Here is an 18,703-nt window from a genome sequence, read left to right on the forward strand (position 1 = left end):
CACAGGAAAAGAAAAACACCATTGCACTATACTGACCACATTACCTTGATTAATTTGGTCCTTGGGAAAGTCCTTTGGGGTTTGTGCAGCTGATTCACTGAGCTCTATCTGGGGCAATCATTTGCAGTTAGGGAAAACCTAAAAAGACGGGAATGGTTTTTCAGTCCTATTAATCAGGATTTCCAGCAACGGTCCATGAAAATCTGAATTTTTAGGATTAGAATTTAGAAAATGTGGTTGAAACGATTTTGAAGTCCTTTAACCAGATGCTCCTTCAAATTTTTCTCCTGTATAGAATGAAGTGGATGAATATAATAATAATTATCATAATAATAATAATAATGATGGAATTTGCTAAGCACTTATTATGTGCCACACACTGTTCTAAGCACTGGGGTAGATATAAGGTAATCAAGTTGTCCCACGTGGGGCTCACAGACTTAATCCCCATTTTACAGATGAGGTAGCTGAGGCACAGAGAGGTTAAGTGACTTACCCAAGGTCACACAGTTGATAAGTGGCAGAGCCGGGATTAGAACTCATGATCTCTGACTCCCAAGCCTATGCTCTTGACACCAAGCCACGCTGCTTCTCAGGTTGAAGACAGACCCTGCCCCACATGGCACTTACAGTCTCAATCCTCATTTTTCAGGATGAGGTAAATGAGGCTCAGAGAAATTAAGTGACTTAAGAATACGATTATTAGTATTACTAATTGTGAACCCCATGAGCAACGTGAATCTACCTCAGAACCTAGTAATAATAATAATAATGATAATAATAATAATAATGATAATAATAATAATAATGGTGGTGGTATTTATTAAGCGCTTACTAGCGTGGCTCAGTGGAAAGAGCCCGGGCTTTGGAGTCAGAGGTCATGGGTTCAAATCCCAGCTCCACCACTTGTCAGCTGTGTGACTTTGGGCAAGTCACTTCACTTCTCTGGGCCTTGGTTCCCTCATCTGGAAAATGGGGATTAAGACTGTGAGCCCCCCGTGGGACAACCTGATCACCCTGTAACCTCCCCAGCGCTTAGAACAGTGCTTGGCACGTAGTAAACACTTAATAAATGCCATCATTATTATCATTATTATATGCCAAGCACTGTTCTAAGTGCTGGGGTAGCTGTTGGGTAGGGACCGTCTCTATATGTTGCCAACTTGTACTTCCCAAGCACTTAGTACAGTGCTCTGCACACAGTAAGAGCTCAATAAATACGATTGAATGAATGAAGGAATGAATATAAGGTAATCAGGTTGTCCCTTGTGGGGCTCACGGTCTTAGTCCCCATTTTACAGATGAGGTAACTGAGACACAGAGAAGTTAAGTGACTTGCCCAAAGTCACACAGCTGAGAAGTGGTGGAGCTGGTTTTAGAACCCATGACCTCTGACTCCAAAGCTGTGCCTTTTCCACTAATAATAATAATAATAACAACAATGATAGCATTTATTAAGTGCTTACTATGTGCAGAGCAATGTTCTAAGTGCAGGGCCATGCTGCTTAGTACACTGTGGCTTGTGATCTAATTATGACCCCCATGTGTGGCCTGAATCTACCCCAGTGCTTAGTACAGTGCTTGGCACATAGTAAGTGCTTAACAAATACCATAATAATGATGATGTTAAAAAATCCAGGTCCTTTCCGATGTGTGGGTGAGTGGGATTGAACAATTCATGGCCACATTCCCTTCCACATTGTTATTAACAATGATAGCCCCCTTCTGTGTCGGACATATCCAGAACTAGAGAATCAGCGTGGCCTAGTGGAAAGAGCATGGATCTAGAAGTCGGAGGGTGCGGGTTCTAATCCTGCCTCTGCCCCGTGTCTCCTGTGTGTCCTCGGGCAAGTCACTTCAATTTTCTGGGTCTCAGTTCCTTCATCAGTGAAATGAGGATGAAGACTGTGAGCCATATGTGGGACAGAGACTGTGTCCAACCTGATTAATAGTAATAATGGTATTTGTTAAGCACTTACTATGTGCCAAGCACTGTTCTAAAATCCAGAAATAAATATGATTGAATGAATGATACTAATAATTATGGTATTTGTTAAGCACTTAGTATGTGCCAAACACTGTTCTAAAATCCAGAAATAAATATGATTGAATGAATGATACTAATAATTATGGAATTGTTAAGCACCTAGTATGTGCCAAACACTGTTTTAAACGCTCGGGTAGATACAAGGTAGTCAGGTTGTCCCACGTGGGGCTCACAGTCTTAATCCCCATTTTACAGATGAGGTATCTGAGGCACAGAGAAGTTAAGCAACTTGCCCAGGGTCACAGAGGAGACAAGTGCCAGAGGCAGGATTAGACTGTGAGCCCGTTGTTGGGTAAGGACCGTCTCTATATGTTTCCAACTTGTACTTCCCAAGCGCTTAGTATAGTGCTCTGTACACAGTAAGCGCTCAATACATACGATTGAATGAGTGAATGAATTAGAACCCAAGTCCTCTGACTCCCTAGAAGGTGCTCTTTCCACTAAGCCACGCTGATTTACTTGTATTTATCCCAGCACTTAGAACAGTGCCTGGCACACAGTAAGCGCTTCACAAATACCACAACAACAACAAAATAATGGAGAGCAATCCAGAATAGAGAGAAAGGCAGGTGGCAAAAAGATGAGAGGGTGGAGACTGTGAGCCCACTGTTGGGTAGGGACTGTCTCTATATGTTGCCAACTTGTACTTCCCAAGCGCTTAGTACAGTGCTGTGCACACAGTAAGCACTCAATAAATACGATTGATTGATTGATTGATGTGGATGTTTTAGAGTTTCTTAGATTTGTAGTCTTCCCTTGTCAGATCTTTGAGCCTCATTGCCATACTCAATTATAGTCAGAGCTTTTCAACCCAAAATCTCCATTTTTTCATTCTGGGATTTCTGCCTCATTTGTGAACACCTGGGTTGCTACACTGGCACCTAGGAAAATAGAGGTTCTCTGTGGAAGCAGTCGCAACTTTCAATGAAAAGGTTTATCCCCACTGCTAATATCTTCCCCTGTTGAATGTTTACATTTTTCTCTTTCACTTTTAAAAATTAAGTTCATTTCACCAGGCCACCTTAGGCCTGGTGAGGCTGTCAATTTTTAATTGCGTGGTGTCCATCATTCTAACTTCCCAAATTGAGGGCAAATCCCCTTTTCCTGTTTGTATGAAGGAGGAAGGTTAGTGGCTTATTTTGCCATTCCCTGGACCAGCTGGGAAGCAGCAGGGATTCTGAGAGGACTAGCACAGTATTTTCCACCATCTTCCCAATCTGGAATAAAGCTGTTTTAAAGATGTTCTAGACAGGATATTTTTTTTATTTTTTAAAGCTCCAGTGGTCAAATGCACACAGTGAAATGCTTAAGGCTGAAGAGGGGCAATGTTATTTACTTAAGGTGGAAGAAATATACAGAGAAACACTTGATTAAATGGTGCTTTGTCCAATTGGTTCATCTCGGAAAAACCCTGGATTTTCTTTTGGAGATCGGGTATGGACTGCAGCTGGAGAACACCTTGGTCATATGTGGTGGACTGCCATTATCAGTGATGGAAATCTGCAGGTGAACAAATATAAGGCCTCCTTGAGCATTACTATCATTCATTCAATCGTATTTATTGAGTGCTTACTATGTGCAGAGCACTGTACTATCCATTCATTCATTCACTCAATGGTATTTATTGAGTGCTTTCTGTATGCAGAGTGCTGTACTAAGCGCTTGGGAGAGTAAAGCAAAACAACAGACACATTCCCTGCCCACAACGAGCTCACAGTCTAGAGGGGGAAAACCACAAAGTTAAGCCCACATGTGCGGTTTGAATCTGTTTCTCATTTTGTTCATTTTGGGCCTGGAAGGAAGTAGCTTATTGTTTTCTCATTCAGCTCCCAAGATTCACAGACTCCTGGAGGAGGTAATTTCTCATATGCTACACTTAATATATCAGTTGGATTTTTTTTTAAGCCGCCTGTTGAACGGGGAGTGAACCGCATGGACTAGTAGATACAGCATGAATCTGAGAGTCAGAAGGATCTGGGTTCTAATTCTGACACCACCACTTGTCTGCTATGTGACCATAGCCAAGACACTTAACGTCTCTGTGCCTCAGTTACCTCATCTGTATAATGGGGATGAAGACTGTGAGCCCCCACGTGGGACAGGGACTGCGTCCAACCTGATTAGTTTGTTTCTACCCCACCGCTTAGTATATGCATGGCACATAGTAAATACTTAACAAATATCATAAAATGATGTTAATATAGTCAGACGGCTTTCAGCGCCTTCAGTTAATAGTAATATTAATAATAATAGTGACATTTATTAAGCGCTATGTGCAAAGCACTGTTCTAGGTGCTGGGGAGGTTACAAGGTGATCAGGTTGTCCCATGGGAGACTCACAGTCTTTATCCCCATTTTCCAGATGGGGGAATTGAGGCCCAGAGAAGTGAAGTGACTTGCCCAAAGTCACACAGCTGACAATTGGCGGTGCCGGAATTTGAATCCATGACCTCTGACTCCAAAGCCCGAGCTCTTTCCACTGAGCCACACTGCTTCTCTAATAATGATGGGATTTATTTAGCGCTTACTATGTGCAAAGCACTGTTCTAAGCACTGGGGAGGTTACAAGGTGATCAGGTTGTCCCACAGGGGGCTCAGAGTCTTAATCCCCATTTTGCTGATGAGGTAACTGGGGCACAGAGAGTTAAGTGACTTGCCCAAAGTCACACCACTGACAAGTGGCGGAGTCGGGATTTGAGCCCATGACCTCTGACTCCAAAGCCTGGGCTCTTTCCACTGAAGGGCAGCTAGTTAGAAGTATAGAGTTTTACAAGAATTGGGCTTGTTATCATTGTGGCCTTTTAGACTCTGAGCGCACTGTTGGGTAGGGACTGTCTCTATATGTTGCCAACTTGTACTTCCCAAGCGCTTAGTACGGTGCTCTGCACACAGTAAGCGCTCAATAAATATGATTGATTGATTGTGGCCAGCACCTCTAGACTGTTAGCTCCTGGACAGGGAACATCTCTTGTCTTATGTTATCAAGTCATGCCCGGCCCATAGTGACGCCATGGACATATCTCAACCAGAACACCCCACCTCCATCAGCAATTATTCTGGTAGTGGATCCACAGAGTTTTCTTAGTAAAAATCCAAAAGTGGTTTACCATCGCCTCCATCCGCGCAGTAAATTCGAGTGTCCGCCCTCAACTCTCTCCCGTGCTGCCGCTGCCCAGCATGGGGGAGTTTTGATTTGTAGCAGATTGCCTGCCACTGGCTACCCACTGCCCAAGCTAGGAATGGAATGGGCAGACCTCTGCTTGACTCTCCCTCCCATAGTCAAGACTGATTGAGTGCTAGAAACTCTCGAGGTGCCACCCTGAGAGGACAGGGAGCGTCTCTACCAACTGCTATATTGTCCCACAGTAAGTGCTCAGTATATATATAATTCATTGATTCCTTCTTCACTCTTCTGTTTAAGGCTCAGAATCCTTGTATCAATCAATCAATCAATTAATCGTATTTATTGAGCGCTTACTGTGTGCAGAGCACTGTACTAAGCGCTTGGGAAGTACAAGTTGGCAACATATAGAGACAGTCCCTACCCAACAGTGGGCTCACAGTCTGAAAGGGGGAAACAGAGAACAAAACCAAACATACTAACAAAATAAAATAAATAGAATAGATATGTACAAGTAAAATAAATAAATAAATAGAGAAATAAATATGTACAAACATATATACATATATACAGGTGCCGTGGGGAGGGGAAGGAGGTAAGATGGGGGAGATGGAGAGGGGGGCGAGGGGGAGAGGAAGGAATATTGCAGCGATAGTCAAGACAGTGGTGATATGCATTACTTCTTGATGTCAGGAATTGTGTCTACCTACTGTATAGTACTCTACCAAGAACTGACTAAAGTGCTCTGCACACATTAAGCATTCAATAAATACCATTGATTGATTAAGGTCACACAGCAGACAAGTGGCGGAGCGGGATTAGAACCCATGACCTTTATTTTATTTATTTTGTTAGTGTGTTTGGTTTTGTTCTCTGTCTCCCCCTTTTAGACTGTGAGCCCACTGTTGGGTAGGGACCGTCTCTATATGTTGCCAACTTGTACTTCCCAAGCGCTTAGTACAGTGCTCTGCACACAGTAAGTGCTCAATAAATACGATTGATTGATTGATTAATAATTGAGTACCCACTGGGTTCTAAGCAATGCATTGAGTTCTTGAGAAAATACAGTGGGAAGAAGTGATATTTTCCTTGACCCCAGTCAGCTTTTTGGTAAAGACACGAACTATTTTCCAAATAGTAAACACGCTTCCTGTCTCCCCATCTAGACAGTGAGCTCGTTGCAGGCAAGGAATGTGTTTGATGTTATATTGAACTTTCCCAAGTGCTCAGTACAGTACTTTGCACACAGTAAGCACTCAATAAATATGATTAACAAATAAATAAACTTCCAGGAAGAGAAAAATGTCTGCCAACTCTCTTGTATTGTACTCATCCAAGTGCTTAGTATAATGCTCTGCACACAGTAAGTGCTTAGTTAAATGCCATCGATTGACACACAGTAAGTGCTCAGTAAATAAGCACTCAATAAATATGATTAATAAATAAATAAACTTCCAGGGAGAGAAAAGAAAAATGTCTGCCAACTCTGTTGTATTGTACTCGTCCAAGTGCTTAGTATAATGCTCTGCACACAGCAAGTGCTTAGTAAATGCCATCGATTGGCACACAGTAAGTGCTCAGTAAATACCATAGATTGATGATGGATTGACAGTACCAGCTTCTCCAAACAGACCCTTTCTTGCTTCTTCTTTCCAGTATGTGATCCATTTTCCCCACTGATTTCTTGTTCTGTTCATTTATTCGTTCATTCAGTCATATTTACTGAGCGATTACTTGTGCAGGGCACCGCACTAAGCACTTGGGAGAGTACAATACAACAATAAACAGACACATTCTTTGCCCACAACGAGCGTACAATCTAGGAGGTAGCCTGGTGGAAAGAGCCCAGGCCTCGGGGTCAGAGGACCTGGGTTCTCATCCCAGCTCTACCACTTGTCTGCGGTGTGATCTTGGGCAAGTCACTTCACTTCTCTGGGCTTCTGTTCTCCTGTTTTCCCTCCCATTTTGAATGTGAGCCCCATTAGAAGCAGGGGATGTGTCTGACCTAATTACCATGTACCTATCCCATGCTTATAATTATGTTTGACACATACGAAGCACTTAACAAATACCGTAGGCTATAAATTTGAGGTGGGCAGGGAATGTATCTGTTTACTGTTCCATTGTACTCTCCCAAGCACTTGGTATAATAGTAATAATAATAATAATGTTGGTATTTGTTAAGTGCTTACTATGTGCCAAGCACTTTTCTAAGTGCTGGGGTAGATACAAGGTAATCAGGGTGTCCCACGTGGGGCTCACAGTCTTCATCCCCATTTTACAGATGAGGGAACTGAGTCCCTGAGAAGTTAAGTGACTTGCCCAAGGTCACACACTTGACAAGTGGTGGAGCCGGGATTAGAACCCACGACCTCTGGCTCCCCAGTCCATGCTCTTTCCACTGAGCCACGCTGGTACAGTTCATTCATTCATTCAGTCGTATTTATTGAGCGCTTACTGTGTGCAGAGCACTGTACTAAGCATTTGGGAAGTACAAGTCAGCAACAAAGAGAGACGGTCTCTACCCAACAGTGGGCTCACAATCTAGAAGGGGGAGATGGACAACAGAAAAAAAACATGTAGACAGGTGTCAAAACCGTCAGAACAAATAGAAGTAAAACTATTCATTCATTCATTCAATCATATTTATTGAGCGCTTACTGTGTGCAGAGCACTGTACTAAGCGCTTGGGAAGTACAAGTTAGCAACGTATAGAGACGGTCCCTACCCAACAGTGGGCTCACAGTCTAGAATCTATATATGCACATCATTAACAAAATAAATAGAATAGTAAATATAAGTAATAATAATAATGACATTTGTCAAGCCCTTAGTATGTGCAAAGCACTGTTCTAAGTGACTCTTACCTCCTTCCCTTCCCCACAGCACCTGTATATATGTATATATGTTTGTACATATTTATTACTCTATTTATTTATTTATTTATTTATTTATTTATTTTGCTTGTACATATCTATTCTATTTATTTTATTTTGTTTATATGTTTGGTTTTGTTCTCTGTCTCCCCCTTCTAGACTGTGAGCCCACTGTTGGGTAGGGACTGTCTCTATATGTTGCCAACTTGTACTTCCCAAGCGCTTAGTACAGTGCTCTGCACACAGTAAGTGCTCAATAAATACAATTGATTGATTGATTGATTGATATAAGGTGATTCATTCATTCATTCATTCAATCATACTTATTCATTCATTCAATTGTATTTATTGAGGGCTTACTGTGTGCAGAGCACTGTACTAAGCGCTTGGGAAGTAAAAGTTGGCAACATATAGAGACGGTCCTTACCCAACAGCGGGCTCACAGTCTAGAAGGGGGAGACAGACAACAAAACAAAACATATTAACAAAATAAAATAAATAGAATAAATATGTACAAGTAAAATAAATAAATACAGTAATAAATACGTACAAACAGCGGGCTCACAGTCTAGAAGGGGGAGACAGACAACAAAACAAAACATATTAACAAAATAAAATAAATAGAATAAATATGTACAAGTAAAATAAATAAATACAGTAATAAATATGTACAAACAGCGGGCTCACAGTCTAGAAGGGGGTATTTACAGTTCATTACATGCAGTAAGCAGTCAATAGAACAGTGCTTGGCACATAGTAAGCGCTTAACAAATACCATCATCATCGTCAATAAGTACAGTGAATAAGTGAATAAATGAACCCTAAATAACAAACAAAAAAGCTACCATCATCATCATCATCATCATCAATCGTATTTATTGAGCGCTTACTGTGTGCAGAGCACTGTACTAAGCGCTTGGGAAGTACAAGTTGGTAACATATAGAGACAGTCCCTACCCAGCAGTGGGCTCACAGTCTAAAAGGGGGAGACAGAGAACAAAACCAAACATAGTAACAAAATAAAATAAATAGAATAGACATGTACAAGTAAAACAAATAAATAAATAAATAAATACCAGGACCCATTGAGTACAGCCTTGTAAAAGGATTATTGCACCCTGCTTAACTACAATGTTGAAGGACTAAATTGATAGAATAAAACATTAGGAAGGAGCTTTGAAAGTTCATCTAGACCGACCTGCCTCCAAAATGTCCCTCACTGACTGGAGATAGAAGTAGCGCATTGCAGAAGAATGAGCCAGAGGAAGCAAAAGGCATTCGCTGGGATGCGGAGATGACTGACTGTGCCAAAGCATAACGTCTTGAAAAGTTGTGAATGGAAATTACCAGTGGCTAGAGGGGAGGCCACCTCTCAGGGTCACTCTCAAGGAGAGTTTCCAGTCCTCTGCCAGTCTCGACTAAGGGAGGGAGAGTCCAGCAGAGGCCTACCCATTCCTTTCCCAACTTGGCCAGTGGCTAGCGCTCTGTACAGTGCTCTCTGCACATAGTAAGCGCTCAGTAAATACGATTGATGATGATGGCAGGCAATCGGCTACAAGTCAAAACTCACCCACGCTGGGCAGCGGCAGCACGGGAGAGAGTCGAGGGCGGAGACTCGAGTTTACTGCGCGGAAGGAGGGTGATGGTGAACCACTTCTGGATTTTTACCAAGAAAACTCCCTGGATCCACTACCCGAACGACGGTAGATGGAGAGCGGGGCGTTCTGGGGGAAATGTGTCTGTGGTGTCACTGTGGGTCCCCTTCTCCATCCCCCCCATCTTACCTTCTTCCCTTCCCCACAGCACCTGTATATATGTTTGTACATATTTATTACTCTATTTATTTATTTATCTTACTTGTACATATCTATTCTATTTATTTTATTTTGTTAGTATGTTTGGTTTTGTTCTCTGTCTCCCCCTTCTAGACTGTGAGCCCACTGTTGGGTAGGGACTGTCTCTATATGTTGCCAACTTGTACTTCCCAAGCGCTTGGTACAGTGCTCTGCACACAGTAAGCGCTCAATAAATATGATTGATTGATTGTGGGTCAGAAACAACTCGACGGCATAAGACAAGACAAGAGGGGAAGCAGGATTCCTTAGGGTGAAAGGAGTCAGAGGACCTGGGTTCTAATTCTTCCTCTGCCAGTTGCCAGCTGGGTGACCTTGGGCAAATCACTTTTCGATGCCTCAATTAGTATTTAAATATCTGTTCTTCCTCCTACCTAGACTGTGAGCCCCATGTGAAACAGGGAATGTGCTGACCTGATTATCTTGTGTCTACCCTAGAGTTTAGTACAGTGTTTGGTACGTAGCATCCTTTAGAGAAGCAGCGTGGCTCCGTGGAAAGAGCATGGGCTTTGGAGTCAGAGGTCATGGGTTCAAATCCTGGCTCTACCACTTAGCTGTGTGACTTTGGGCAAGTCACCTAACTTCTCTGTGCCTCAGTTACCCCATCTGGAAAATGGGGATTAAGATTGTGAGCCCCACATGGGACAACCTGATCACCTCCCCAGCGCTTAGAACAGTGCTTTGCACATAGTAAGCACTTAAAAAATGCTATTATTATTAGAGTGATAGCTCTTTGTGGACAGGGGACTTTTCTACCAAGTCTGTTGTATTGCACTCTCCCAACCATTTAGGAGAAGCATGGCTCAGGGGAAAGAGCATGGGCTTTGGAGTCAGAGGTCATGGGTTCGAATACCACTCCGCCACATGTCCGCTGTGTGATCTTGGGCAAGTCACTTAACTTCTCTGAGCCTCAGTTCCCTCTTCTGTAAAATGGCAGTTAAGACTGTGAGCCCCACGTGGGACAACTTGATCACCTTGTATCCCCCCCAGTGCTTAGAACAGTGCTTTGCACATAGTAAGCGCTTAAGAAATGCCATTATTATTATTATTATTATTTAGTGCAGTGCTGTGCACACAGTAAACACTACCATTACTTGACTGATTCATAAATTCCATTATTGTTATTGTCAGCTGTGTGACTTTGGGCAAGTCACTTAACTTCTCTGTGCCTCAGTGTCCTCATCTGTCAAATGGGGATTAAGATTGTGAGCCCCCTCGTGGGACAACCTGATCACCTTGTAACCTCCCCAGTGCTTAGAACAGTGCTTTGCACATAGTAAGTACTTAATAAATGTCATTATCCAGCACTTAGATCAGTGCTTTGCACATAGTAAGCACTTAACAAATGCCATCATCATTAGGACATACCAATGTAAAGGGATCTTGCTCCTTGGTTTTCAGTAGCATTGATTTTCTACCTTGAAAACCCTATTCAAACCATGAAAAATTAAGAATTTTAAGAAACATACAAGCTTGGAGGAAAGCACCCCATGACATTGGACTGTGCAACAGTCATTGTGAAGAATTGTAGCGTGTTATACCATGCATGATTGTTGGGTAGGGATTGTCTCTATTTGTTGCCGAATTGTGCTCTCTAAGCACTTAATAAAGTGCTCTGACACAGTAAGCGCTCAATAAATACGATTGAATGGAAGTGAATTTGTATTCCTAGGTTCAGAACTGCCCATGGTTCAGATTCCTTGCTTCGATTTGTCACTTTACCTGAAAAGCAGGATGTATTTCTAAATATCAAGCATGTGTCTACCAACTCTGTCACTTTGGACTCTCCCAGATGCTTAGCATAGTGCTCTGCACGCAGTAAGTGCTCAATGAGTAAATGATTGATCGATTGAAGCAGAGAATGGAATTACTGCAGAAAGCTCTAACAGAAGAAACAGAAGCTTTTAATACTACTGACTGTTTTAATCTCTAATAATAATAATAGTAATAATAATAATTGTGGCATTTGTTAAGCTCTTACTCTGTGCCAGGCACTGTACTAAGCACTGGCATCTTATTGCCCTCTAACCTGTAGGCTCGTTGTGGAAGGGGAATGTATTTACCAATTCTGTTATATTGTACTCCCCCAATTGCTTAGTACAGTGTTCCACACAGAGTATGCCCTTAATAAATGCCATTGATGATGGTGATAATTGACAAGCAGTGTGGCTCAGTGGAAAGAGCACGGGCTTTGGAGTCAGAGGTCATGGGTTCGAATCCCAGCTCCACCACATGTCTGCTGTGTGACCTTGGGCAAGTCATTTAACTTCTCTGAGCCTCAGTTACCTTATCTGTAAAATGGGGACTAAGACTGTGAGCCCCACGTGGGGCAACCTGATCACCTTGTATCCCCCCCAGCGCTTAGAACAGTGCTTTGCACATAGTTAGCGCTTAACAAATGCCATTATTGTTATTATTATAATTGTAGAGGTTGAGCAAGCCTTGGTCTAGTAATAAGGGCTTCAGAACCTACTAGATTTAAGTGCGAGGAGAAATGTTTTTAGCCTTCAGTTCTTGAAGAATATAAAACAAGTGAAACTTCCCTTTTGCCCTCATGTGTGAATTTGGAAAAATTCAAGTACTAATGTCTGTGAAGTGTTACAGAGTCCTTGGGGAAAAACGATGCTGGTTAAGAGTTCAAAATATTTCCGGTTAGGGCTTGTACGGTGACGCCACCCTTAAACCGTAAGCCCCATGACAGACTATGTCTGATCTCATTTTCTCTTACCATCCCCAGCAGTTAGTCCGGTGCTTGGCACATTGTAAATGGTGAACTGAAGCCACAACGATTAGTATTATTATTATTGCCCTTTTTTCACCAAAGCAGTGTACCACAAATTATGCTGTTACAATTACAAATAAAAATAGGGGGACTGTTGTCTTAGTTTATGCAAGATGGAACTGGGGAAAATAGAGGCAACCTTTACAACAGAGCACGAACAGTAATGCGGTTATTAGATTAATTGCGTTTGTTTTTTTATGGAACGCTTTAAGCACACGATCCCTGTCTCATATGGGGCTCTCAGTCTTCAATATCCATTTTATAAGCATCTGTAGAACCCGTTGTACAGAAGAGGTAATGAGGTACAGAGAAGTGAAGAGACTTGCCCAAGGTCACACAGCAGACAAGGGGCAAAGCCTGGATGAGAACCCAGGTCCTTTTGACTCCACAAGGCCGTGCTACTTTTCCAGGTTTTTTCTCCCTCGTTCAGACTCTTAAGAGGTATCTTGCGGTTGCAGTCCATTGTTTCAGAGGTTTCTTATGGAGACCCTTAAAAATGTGATTCTGGAAAATCAGAATCACTTAGTACAGTACTAAGTGGTACATCACTTACTAACAGTACTTAGAATCGCTTAGTACAGTGCTCTGCACACAGTAAGCGCTCAATAAATACGACTGATGATGAAAAATTAGAAGCAATTAGATTGAAAGAGAATAACGCTGGGGAAGAATGCTTGAATTTGCTAGATTGTAAACTCACTGTGGGCAAGGAGTATTGTTATATTGTACTCCCCCAAGCGCTTAGTAGTGCTCTGAGCACAGTAAATGGTCAATAAATGCCACTGTTTGATCCATTTCAGATCATTCAATTCATTCAATCGTATTTATCGAGCACTGCGTGCAGAGCACTGTACTAAGCGCTTGGGGGAGTACAATATAACAATACTCCCTGCCCACAATGAGTTTACAATCTAGCAAATTCAAGCATTCTTCCCCAACGTTACTCTCTTTCAATCTAATTGCATCTAATTTTTCCAGAATCACATTTTGAAGGGTCTCCATAAGAAAGCTCTGAAGCAATGGACTGCAACAGCAAGATATCTCTTAAGAGTCTGAATGAGGAAGAAAAAACCAGGAGAAGTAGCACGGCCTAGTGGAAAGAGCCCAAGCCTGGGAGTCAAAAGGACCTGGGTTCTCATCCCGGCTCCACCCCTTGTCTGCTGTGTGACCTTGGGCATGCCACTTAACTTCTCTGGGCCTCAGTTACCTCATCTGTAAAATGGGGATTAAGATTGTGAGCCTCATGTGAGACGATCTGATTGCCCCAGCACTTAGAACAGTGCTCGGCACATAGCATTTAACAAATACCATCCTCTGAGACAACCCCAGTGGGAAATTCTCACAAAAAGTCCTCGCCCTAGAGAGTAAACTCCCCTTCTAGACTGTAAGCTTGTCTTGGACAGGGAATGTGTCTACAAGCTCTGTTCAAGCACTTAGTATAATGCCAGTGTTTACTACAGTGTTTTGCACACAGTAAGCGCTCAACAAGTATGATTGATTGCTGATTGGCTCTATCATTGGTTTTAGACTGTGAGCCCACTGTTGGGTAGGGACTGTCTCTATATGTTGCCAACTTGTACTTCCCAAGAGCTTGGTACAGTGCTCTGCACACAGTAAGCGCTCAATAAATACAATTGATTGATTGATTGATCATTATATTCTACTCTCCCAAGCACTTAGTACAGTGCTTTTCAGACAGCACTTGATGAATATCAGACTGACTGATGCTTGATTGGCCAGTAACAATGTACTTGATGCTTGCAAAGTATAGAATAAAGAAGTGACACATTCGCCACTCACTGGAGGCATGATCTGCTCTGCTCTTTGCATTGAGGAAATTAACCACACATACACTGGGGTAGGTGTTGTTGAGTAGGGACCGTCTCTATATGTTGCTGACTTGTACTTCCCAAGCGCTTAGTACAGTGCTCTGCACACAGTAAGTGCTCAATAAATATGATTGAATGAATGAATGAATACAAGATAACTCAGACACAGTCCCTGTCCCACATGGGGCACACAGTTTGGTCAAAACATTATAAGGGAGTGAAAATTTCCACATGCCTTAATATCGTCAGTTTGCTAAACTTCAACTCCACGGCAAGTACCATAAATTTTATACGCTTGTAGTCCTGCAGACAGAAATAGGCTACTTTCCTCCAACAACACCATGCATTCATCTCTAACTCAAAGCGAGTTCTTCTGGCCAAGATATTATGTGTCTTGCATTTCCCAAAGGATGCTATCCTAGTTCAGGATCAAAAAGAACAGGTTCCCAACTGTGAAATTTATGGTTTAGGCGACTCAGAAGCCTAGAGAATGGAGACTTCTTTCGATTCCTGCTTTTCAGTTAATGCCACTAAAGCTGTGGGAGCCATTATGCCATTATTTTCCTTTTCCTTTTCTTTTCATTGACTCTTAAAAGGGCATCTGCATTTGATCTTGCGCACACTGGAAAGTTGTGCAGCTTTACGTGTTGACATTTTTGAACCATCTAAGTGGTAAGACAGATTTGAAAAATACATTATTGAGAAGAGGAGAAAATGTGAATCGTGGACACAAAACCTTTATGGTGATGAATGATGGCCTGTGAATGTTTTGGTGAAGTGGGTAAGTCCGATTTCTCTGATGTGCAGGATTGAGGTGACTGGCTGAGCTTTAATTCCAACCGCTGCTGAGGCTGTATTGGATCAGGACGCTTTGGAGTAGGAGTTATTCTAAACATGCGTTTTTCGTAACGCTGTTCCTGTGAAAGTGGTTCAAAGTTTCCTTCAACATGATTTACAAGGGTGACTTGGTTTTATCTCCTCTGTGAGGTTTCCATGTCGAAATTTCAAGTTTTTGGTAGAGAGCAGGACTCTTCCAGGATTGGAATCTGTTTTATTTATCTGTAAGCGTGATGCAAAGACTGTTTTTGAGAGAAAAGGCTTGTGGAATGCTGCTCTTCAATAGAATGCGGTTATAAGACCCTTAATTTGTGGAGTCGGGTCCATTTCCCCAGCAAGGTAGTAATGAAGATTCAAGTGAGATTTTTCTTCTAGGGGAATGTCCAGCCTGATTAGCTTTTATCTAGAACAGTGCTTGACACATAGTAAGTGCTTAACAAATGCCATTATTAGTATTGTTATGAATTATTATTATCATTCCTAATTCATTCATTCAATCGCATTTATTGAGTGGTTACTTGTGTGCAGAGCACTGTACTAAGCACTTGGGAGGTACAAGTTGGCAACATAAAGAGATGGTCCCTACCCAACAACGGGCTCACAGTCTAGAAGGGGGAATAAATGTCGAGAACTGAGATCTGCAGGGCGTCATGAACACCCAGGGGACTGGTGAAGTGTTGCTGAGAAGGATCTGGAAAGAAAAATGATGCCGTCTTCAAAATGCCCAAACGTCCCAGTGGAAATAGGTGTCGCTGAGGCAGGACTTTAAAGTGCTTCAAGTTGCCCATCCTTCTCCTTGACAAAATGATTGAATTCAAGAGTTTCACTAGCCGCTTTGTGTGAGGAACGGAAAGAGTGGCTCCTGGGAGACTGCCTCAGATGGTGGCCATTCACAACGTCTTTGTTTCCAGGCCAGGGGATGTGGGAAGAAAAACCTTAGGGCAAACACTCTGGCGTGGGGCCTAGAGGAAAGAGCCTGGGCCTGGGATCCAGAGGACCTGGGTTCTAATCCTTGCTCTGCCACTTGTCTGCTGCGTGTGACCTTAGGCAAGTCACTTCACTTCTGTGTGCCTCAGTTCCCTCAGCTGATGATAATGGGCTTCAAAAGAAGGGAAAGGCCGTAAGCTCATTGTGGGCAGGGGATGTGTCTGTTTCTTATTGTGTTGTACTCTCCCAAGTGCTTAGTACAGTGCTCGGCACTTAGTAAGCACTCAATAAATATGACTGAATGAAGAAATGAAAGAATGTAAAATGGGGGTTAAGACCGTGAGCCCTGTGTAGGACAGAGACTGTGGCCAACCTAATTATCTTGTATCTCCTTGACCAAATGATTTTCATTCAGGAGTTTCACTAGCCGCTTTGCATAAGGAACGGAAAAAGTGGCTCGGAGAAGCAGCGTGGCTCAATGGAAAGAGCACGGGCTTCAGAGTCAGAGGTCATGGATTCAAATCCCAGCTCCACCAACTGTCAGCTGTGTGACTTTGGGCAAGTCATTTCACTTCTATGTGCCTCAGTTGCATCATCTGTAAAATGGGGATTAAAACTGTGAGCCCTTCATAGAACAACCTGATTACCTTGTAACTTCCCCAGCGCTTAGAACCGTGCTTTGCACATAGTAAGTGCTTAACAAATACCAACATTATTATTATTGTTATTATTATTATCTACCCCAGCACTTAGTACAGTTCCTGGCACAGAGTAAGTGCTGAACAGATACCGCAATCATCATCTTCATCATCATCATGTGGGTGATTGCCAAAATGGTAAAGGGACTCAAGGCAGCATGAAGCAGTGTCGCCTAGGGGATAGAGCACTGGCCTAGGAATCAGAAGGTCATGGGTTCTAGTTCCGGCTCTGCCACTTGTCTGCTGTGTGACCTTGGGCAAGTCACTTCCCTTCTCTGGGCCTCAGTACCCTCATCAGTAAAATGGGGATAGAGACTGTGAGCTCCACGGGGAACAAGGGACTGTGTCCAACTCAATACGCTTGTATCCACCCCTGCGCTTAGAACAGTGCCTGGCACATAGTAAGCACTTAATAAATACCATAATTATTATTGTTATTATTAGGTTCTAGTCCCGGCTCTGCCACTTGGCTGCTGTGTGACCTTGGGCAAGTCAGTTCACTTTTCTGGGCCTCAGTTCCCTCACTGGTAAAATGGCGATTAAAACAGTGAGCCTCATGCAGGACAGGGACCATGTCCAACCTAAAAACTTTGTGTCTAGCCCAGTGCTTTGAACAGTCCCTGGCACATAGTAAGCTCTTAAAACATACCATAAAGCAAGGGGAGAGAGGAATCCCAAGCCAGTCTGCTTTCTGAGCCCCCTCATCCTGAGGTCTCTGAATGGGTAGCATTCCCTCCACATCAGGGGCACTCGGAGTAGAATCATTCATCATCATCATCAGAATTGGGCTCGCTTCTAGACTGTGAGCCCAATGTTGGGTAGGGACCGCCTCTATATGTTGCCAACTTGTACTTCCCAAGTGCTTAGTACAGTGCTCTGCACACAGTAAGCGCTCAATAAATACGATTGATTGATTGAATGAATGAATGAATGAATTAAATCATTGTCAGTGGTATTTATTAAGCTCTTACTCTATGCAGAGCAGTATACTGACAGGCTATCGAAGCTTGGTAGCTGCAGTATTTATTGAGTGCCTCCTTAGTGCAGTGCTTTGAGAAGCAGTGTGGCCCAGTGCCTGGGTTCTAATCCTGGCTCTCCCATTTGTCCGCTGGGTGACCTTGGACAAGTCCTTTCAATTATCTGTGACTCAGTTCCATCATCTGTAAAATGGAAAATAAGACTGTGAGCCCCAAGTCGGGCATGGACAGCATCCAATCTTTTCATCCTGTATCTAACTAGCACTTAGTGAAGTGTCTTGTTCAGAGAAGCAGCATGGCTCAGTGGAAAGAGCCCGGGCTTTCGAGTCAGAGGTCATGGGTTCAAACCCCGGCTCCGCCAACTGTCAGCTGTGTGACTTTGGGCAAGTCACTTCACTTCTCTGGGCCTCAGTTTCCTCATCTGTAAAATGGGGATTAAGAGTGTGAGCCCCCCTGAGGGACAACCTATTCACCTTGTAACCTCCCCAGCACTTAAAACAGTGCTTTGCACATAGTAAGTGCTTAATAAATGCCATTATTATTATTATTATTATAAGCAGTGCTTAACAAATACCATTATAAAAAATGGAAACAGCATGGCCTATTTGAAGAAGCACAAGCCTGGGAGTTTGAAGAGCTCAGTTCTGGGCTCTGTTCTGTCACTTGCCTACGCTTTAGTCTTGGGCAATTCATCTTATGATCTTCTATCTAATGCAGCACTCCATACAGTGCTTGACACAAAGTAAATGCTTAACA

At 42.8% G+C, this 18,703-nt stretch overlaps 1 protein-coding gene across 3 annotated transcripts in view; it reads left to right on the forward strand.

Moving 5' to 3' along the window:
* Positions 1–18,703, forward strand: part of CCDC91 (coiled-coil domain containing 91) — a 510,937-nt gene that overhangs the window by 474,254 nt on the left and 17,980 nt on the right. The gene's annotated exons all lie outside the window — the stretch shown is intronic.

This window comes from Tachyglossus aculeatus, chromosome 2 (genome assembly GCF_015852505.1).
Source record: "Tachyglossus aculeatus isolate mTacAcu1 chromosome 2, mTacAcu1.pri, whole genome shotgun sequence".
Lineage (NCBI taxonomy): Eukaryota > Metazoa > Chordata > Mammalia > Monotremata > Tachyglossidae > Tachyglossus > Tachyglossus aculeatus.